Genomic DNA, 6,626 nt, shown 5'->3' on the forward strand with positions numbered 1-6,626 from the left:
ACGATACCTTTCAGCTGACAGTGTAGTTTACCGACGAGTCGAAAATAAATGAAGACATTGGGGCCAGGGTATAAGGGGTAGATCTTAAACTAGTGAGCGAAATCTCTCTAGAGAGATTTGCTACAGTATTGTAGGCGGATGTTTGTGCGGAGGAGAATCTAGGTAAGTGCTACTAGGATCGTAGCATCTACTTTCATTCAGACAGCCAAGCAGCTCTTAAGTCCCTATCGGCCCCTGTAACAAGATCTAAGATCGCCACAGGATTCCATGGATCCTTTGTGACGCTAGGAGAAAACAACAGCATACATCTGCTGTGGGTCTCTACTCACTCAGCAATTGGTGATAATAAACAAGCTTATAGGTTGGCCGGGGCAGGGACGAAGATTCCATTTGTTTTACGGGAACCTGTTTATACCGTCACTAAGTGACAGCAAAGGACTTGGAAGAGCAGATGAACGGAATGGACAGTGTTTTGAAAGGAGGGTATAAGATGAACATCAACAAAAGAAGAGCGAGGATAATGGAATGTAGTCGAATTAAGTCGGGTGATGCTGAGGGAATTAGATTAGGAAATGAGACACTTAAAGTAGTAAAGGAATTTTTGCTATTTGGGGAGCAAAATAACTGATGATGGTCGAAGTAGAGAGGATATAAAATGTAGACTGGCAATGACAAGGAAAGCGTTTCTGAAGAAGAGAAATTTGTTAACATTGAGTATTGATTTAAGTGTCAGGAAGTCGTTTCTGAAAGTATTTGTATGGAGTGTAGCCAGGTATGGAAGTGAAACATGGACGATAAATAGTTTAGACAAGAAGAGAATAGAAGCTTTCGAAATGTGGTGCTACAGAAGAATGCTGAAGATTAGATGGGTAGATCACATAACTAATGAGAAGGTATTGAATAGAACTGGGGAGAAGAGCAGTTTGTGGCACAACTTGTCTAGAAGAAGGGATGGGTTGGTAGGACATGTTCTGAGGCATCAAGGGATCACCAATTTAGTACTGGAGGGCAGCGTGGAGGGTAAAAATCGTAGAGGGACACCAAGAGATGAAGACACTAAGCAGATTCAGAAGGATGTAGGCTGCAGTAGGTACTGGGAGATGAAGAAGCTTGCACAGGATAGAGTAGCATGGAGAGCTGCATCAAACAGTCTCAGGACTGCAGACCACAACAACAACAACAAGGCGATGGTAAAATCGAAACTACGTAGCTGAATCAAGAGCAGAAATACTGGTTTAAGATCAAAAAACGAAAGCATAGCAAGCTAAAGATGCCGATACCATGTCTTAAAAGAAGTTCTCAAATCCTGGGCTTGAACAGGCAGGCCTAATGTCTAACCATGAACTTCTTCGGAAACATGCACATGTTGGGCATAGAGAAAGAAGCCTCTGAGTGCACGCTACATGGCTTTAGGGATGAAAGTGCACCACACTTAATCTTTCAGTCCGAAGACAAAGAATATTTGGGTTATTAACTCCTGAAGAAATTAACAAAGACCTGGTAAAAGGTCTGTTACTACCCCTCAGGGGTACTTGCGGGATATACTAGAATGGCAGGGAGCAAAACCACACAATAAACTTGGTTTCGCCGCGGGCAACAGGGGGATAAGAGTTCCTATTGTTTTGTCTGCCGGCCGGTGTGGCCGTGCGGTTAAAGGCGCTTCAGTCTGGACCCGCGTGACCGCTACGGTCGCAGGTTCGAATCCTGCCTCGGGCATGGATGTGTGTGATGTCCTTAGGTTAGTTAGGTTTAATTAGTTTTAAGTTCTAGGCGACTGATGACCTCAGAAGTTAAGTCGCATAGTGCTCAGAGCCATTTGAACCATTGTTTTGTCTCCCTGACTGAATCAGATCAAATCAATGATATTTTACCATCGTCAGGATGCTTTTCGTGTTTGTGGTTTAGGGCACATTGAACAATTTTGAAAGGCAAACTGAAAGTTTTCGGAACAATCTGTATTTTGATGCATTTTTGAAATTTGTTATGGGAATAATATTTTCAGGTGAATTGCTGGGATCAATTTCGTTTGCTCTTTTCGCTAAAAACGTTTCTTTTTGAGTAATTATTTCTTTAGATATGCCGAAAGTTTGCAAAGTGGTCATCAAATGCTTGGCATTAATTTTGCTGTCCAGAATTATTAGATCACTTCTGTGATTTTTGAGTCCCAAATTACTGATCCTTACATCTTTTTGTGTAACACAGTTTGTCTTACCACAGTTTTTGATTCACAATATATTTGCGAAAAAATGTAACTGGACTCGTCTTTTTTACCTTTCTCGAACATCATCCTCCGGCGAGAGGACCCACTGTGGTGCTTGTAGCTTACCAGCGTCCGGGCACCACATCTTGCTTTTCTCCGTTTTATGTTTTGACTAATGGGCAGCAGTTTTCCTTGATAACGATTTTTACCCACTGTTTCAAGTAACAAAGACATGAGTGTGGTAAATGTTCTAATATTTTGTATGTTGAGTGCACTCCTGCTCAAACTATTGGGGGGGGGGGGGGGGGACTGATGACCTTAGCTGTTTAGTCCCCCTTAAACATCCCAACAACCACCACCACCAAACTATTGGGAACGTTATTTTAATGTGATGTTATTTTAATGTCTTTCAAAGTGGTTGGTTCACTCTTTCTTAGTCAGTGATAATTCCAAACAAAAGAAAAACGAAACACCGTCCGAATAGGCTTTGAAGGACCAATGGTACCGACCGACCGCCGTGTCATGCTCAGTGCTTAGGCGTCACTGGATGTGGATACAGAGGAGCATGTGGTCAGCACACCATTCTCCCGGCCGTTGTTAGTTTTCGTGACTAGTAGCACTAATTCTCAATCAAGTAGCTCCTCAATTAGCCTCACAAGGGCTGAGTGCACACCACTTCTCAACAGCACTCGGCAGATTCGGAAGGTGACCCATCCTAATGCTAACCAAGCCCGACGGCGCTTAACTTCAGCGATCTGATGCGAGCCGGAGTTAGCACTGCGGTAAGGCCGTTGACCAGTGATCAAGGCAGATGTAGTTATTTGAACCAGCTTTACTATTTTTACTGCATGTTCATTTTTCTTTTAATATGTATTATTAAAGTGAGATTCAGGTTTTATTTAAGCACACTCAGTATGCATGTGTAAGACTATTACCAAGCATTTACTAGTTGCCACAGTAGCTTGTTATTTTATGTCTTCTGTATATGAATGGGTGGTGTCTGTTCTTTTGGACACGTCCAAAACGACAGACATCACGCATTCATATGTAATTGATTCGCCTAGATGGGCAACGAATCCATCTTCTTCAGTGCGGATGCACAATTATGTCCGATCTCCTGTGGGGATCACAGAGTAGCGAGCTTGGAGGACATGGACGGGCACAGTGGACAGGTGGCAGTTGGTGGGAGTGTGGATCGGCCGAGGGGCCTGCCAAGATAGTCCGTGCAGTTGCGATAAATATTGTGTCTGGGTGACGCAGTGATTAACGCGACTGCCTAGTAAGCAGTACATTCCGGGTTCATATCTCGGTCTGGCACACATTTTCACTCGTCGCCGCTGATTCCGCGAAAAGTCCCACTGTAGCTGACATTACTATTCCGTTTTCTTTCCTTTCTCCCCCTCCTCCTTCAATTTACATATTTCCTAGTTTAATTAGTGTTAGTCAGCTACAAATACCAGAGAATAGTTTTAGTGTTTGTTTAGCTAATTCTCATCTTCTTTAGTACTTTATGTCGTGACTGTGTTACAGTTTTATTTAAACGTGAGCAATGAGCATTATCGTGACATTTACTATCCATTTCAATATGACTATGTTCTGCCATGTGCGCTCCCTTAGCTGAGTAGTCAGCGTAGACGGCTGAGATGCAGCGGAACCGGGTTCGATTCCCGCTACTGCCAAGAATTTTTCATTGGTGAGAGAACTGGTGTTGACCACATGTTTCTCCACACCGCATCCGCATGACGCCACAAGGCAGAAGATGACACGTCGCCTGGCAGACATCTCTTGGGCCTTCTGGCCTGGGAGAGTAGCTCGCATGCTCCTTCTTGTATACGAGATACATCCAAGAGGAGAAATAGCCTCGAAATTGAAGAAGAATGTAAGAATTGCTACTTCAAAAAAGGTAGCTGCTGACAGGTGTGAATATTAATTCACTATCAGTTTAATAAATAATAGTTGCAAAATACCGACACGTATTATTAACAGAAGAGTAAAAGTCGGGTGAAATGGACCTCGCTGAAGATCAGTTTGGTTTCCGGAGAAACGAAAGAACACACAAGCCCATACTAAGGCTACGGTTTATCTGGAAGTAGCAGGGGTAAAATACGGGGAGCGAGAGGCTACCTACAACTTTTACAAAAACCAGACTCCTGTTCCAAGAGTCGAAGCGAATGAAATGGATGCATGGCTGAGAAGAGAGCGTCACCCCGTTGTTATTCAATCCGTTCGAGAATGTTAAGCAAGCAGTGAAAAAACCAGGGAGAATTAAGGGAATTTTAGTTCAGGGAAAAGAAACAAAAACATTATGGTTTGCCGTTGATATTGTAATTCTGTCAGAAACGGAAAATGACTTGGGAGAGTAGTTGAACGGAAGGGCTAATACCTTGAAGAGAGACCATGAAATGAACATCAACAAAAATGAAACAAGGACAAGGGAATAGTCGAATTAAATGAGGTGATACTGATAGAACAGCAAATTTGGCACTAAAAGTAGTAAATTAATTTTGCTATTTGGTAGCAAAATGACTGACGATGGCCAGAGTGGAGAGGATATGTAATACAGAGTGGCTATAGCAAAAAAAGCGTTTCTGAAACAAAGAAGTTTGTTAACATCGAAAGTAAATTAAAGTTCCTAACGCTTAAAGTCTTTTCTCAATCTGTTTCTCTGTGGTGCAGGCTAGAACAGAACTGAAACGTGGACGATAAACAGTTCAGATAACAAGAGAACACAAGTTTTAAAAAAAAGATTTAACGAAAAAATGTTGAAAATTCGAGCGGTACATCGAATAATTAATGAGGAGGTACTAAATGGAAATGAGGAGCGAAGAAATTTCTGTCAGAATTTGACTAAAGAAGGATTCGGATGAATGTGTGTATGAACGTGTGCGTGTGTTTGTGGTTTAGGGGTGTTTTGATGTTATCAGTGTCCTTACGAAAATTAATAGAAACGAATGTGGGAAAAACGTCAGAAACGTTTTGAACAGGTAAGTGTAAAGCGTACATAAAATTGCACTCGCCCTCTCTTGGTCTCACTCACTGTCACACACACAAACGTACTGTCCCACATCGTTCAGAATAGTAGAAATGTGGTCAGATGGCCGTAATTACCAGTAAGACGGAATTACACAGCATAACTGCTTGGAAAATCACTTAAAATATGTGGGTGAACAAGTCATACTGACAACACATTAAAAGCTTCTCCCTAACATTTTAGGGAACGTACTGGACATCTCACAGAACGTTGTCAGTTAAAATGGTTGGGTTGAAGGAGATACCCTGAGGTACGAAGAAATCATAACTTTCGTAAACCGAGCGAGGTGTCGCAACGGTTAGCACACTGGATTCGCATTCGGGAGGACGACGGCTCAAACCCGCGTCCACCCATCCAGATTTAGGTTTTCCGTGATTTCCCTGAGTAGTTTCAGGCAAATGCTTGGATGGTTCCGTTGAAAGGGCACGGCCGACTTCCTTCCCCATCCTTCCGTAAACCGATGGTACCGATGACCTTGCTGTCTGGTCCCCTCCCCCAAATCAACGAACCAATTTGGTAATGGAGGGAAATGTGTGTGTGTGTGTGTGTGTGTGTTGGGGGGGGGGGGGGATTGTTTAGGGAGAGCAAAGCTTGACTACAGTAAGCAGTTTCAAATGGATGTAGACTACCCAGCACAGAGTAGCGTGGAGAGCTCCAGCAAACAAGTCTTTGGGATGAAGATCACAACAAGAACATTTTGAGAATCAGTCACTGCCTGAGTTGTTGCCAGACAATAAAGTGTGCGGCCATGAACCGTTGTCCCAACAAGACTGCTTAAAAGAAACACCTTATTCTCACTAAGCATTTAGGAGTACGAAGAAACAAGCAATCTTGGTTGCAGTTTTAAAATATTTTATTATTTACCAGTGACGCGTTTCACCTTTATTCGGGCACCTTCAGATTTCATAATAGTGGCGTGACTCCATATCGTGGGGTTGGAGTAACATGAAGATGCTAAACAACTTACCGATATCTGATAGCGATGAGTACATGGGATACCTCTCATAAATACCCCAGCAGATAAATGCCCCTTGTCAAAGCTTTAAAAACACTGCGGTGTTTCCAATAAACCAGAATAACACAGAAGATAACGGAAAGGCATTTTAAAAAATATAAAATCTGCTTTGTCCCTAAATTGACAACCCACACTAGAAATAATAAGGAAACAGCAAATTATCTTATTAAGGCATGTGGCGCAGTCCAGTGCAAACCAGATGTGATCAGACCTACAGTAAAGCTTTACTGCATAAACGTGCCGGAGGTGTCGTGCATGTTCTGGTTAAAAAATGGTTGAAATGGCTCTGAGCACTATGGGACTTAACTTCTGAGGTCATCAGTCCCCTAGAACTTAGAACTACTTAAACGTAACTAACCTAAGGACATCACACACATCCA

The 6,626-nt window shown here is 42.5% G+C and overlaps 1 pseudogene; it reads right to left on the bottom strand.

The window, feature by feature from the left end:
* Positions 1 to 2,877: 2,877 nt before the first annotated feature.
* Positions 2,878 to 2,996, bottom strand: LOC126177653 (5S ribosomal RNA; annotated as a pseudogene).
* Between the last annotated feature and the right edge of the window lie 3,630 nt (positions 2,997 to 6,626).

Source organism: Schistocerca cancellata, chromosome 3 (genome assembly GCF_023864275.1).
Source record: "Schistocerca cancellata isolate TAMUIC-IGC-003103 chromosome 3, iqSchCanc2.1, whole genome shotgun sequence".
In the NCBI taxonomy this organism is placed as follows: domain Eukaryota; kingdom Metazoa; phylum Arthropoda; class Insecta; order Orthoptera; family Acrididae; genus Schistocerca; species Schistocerca cancellata.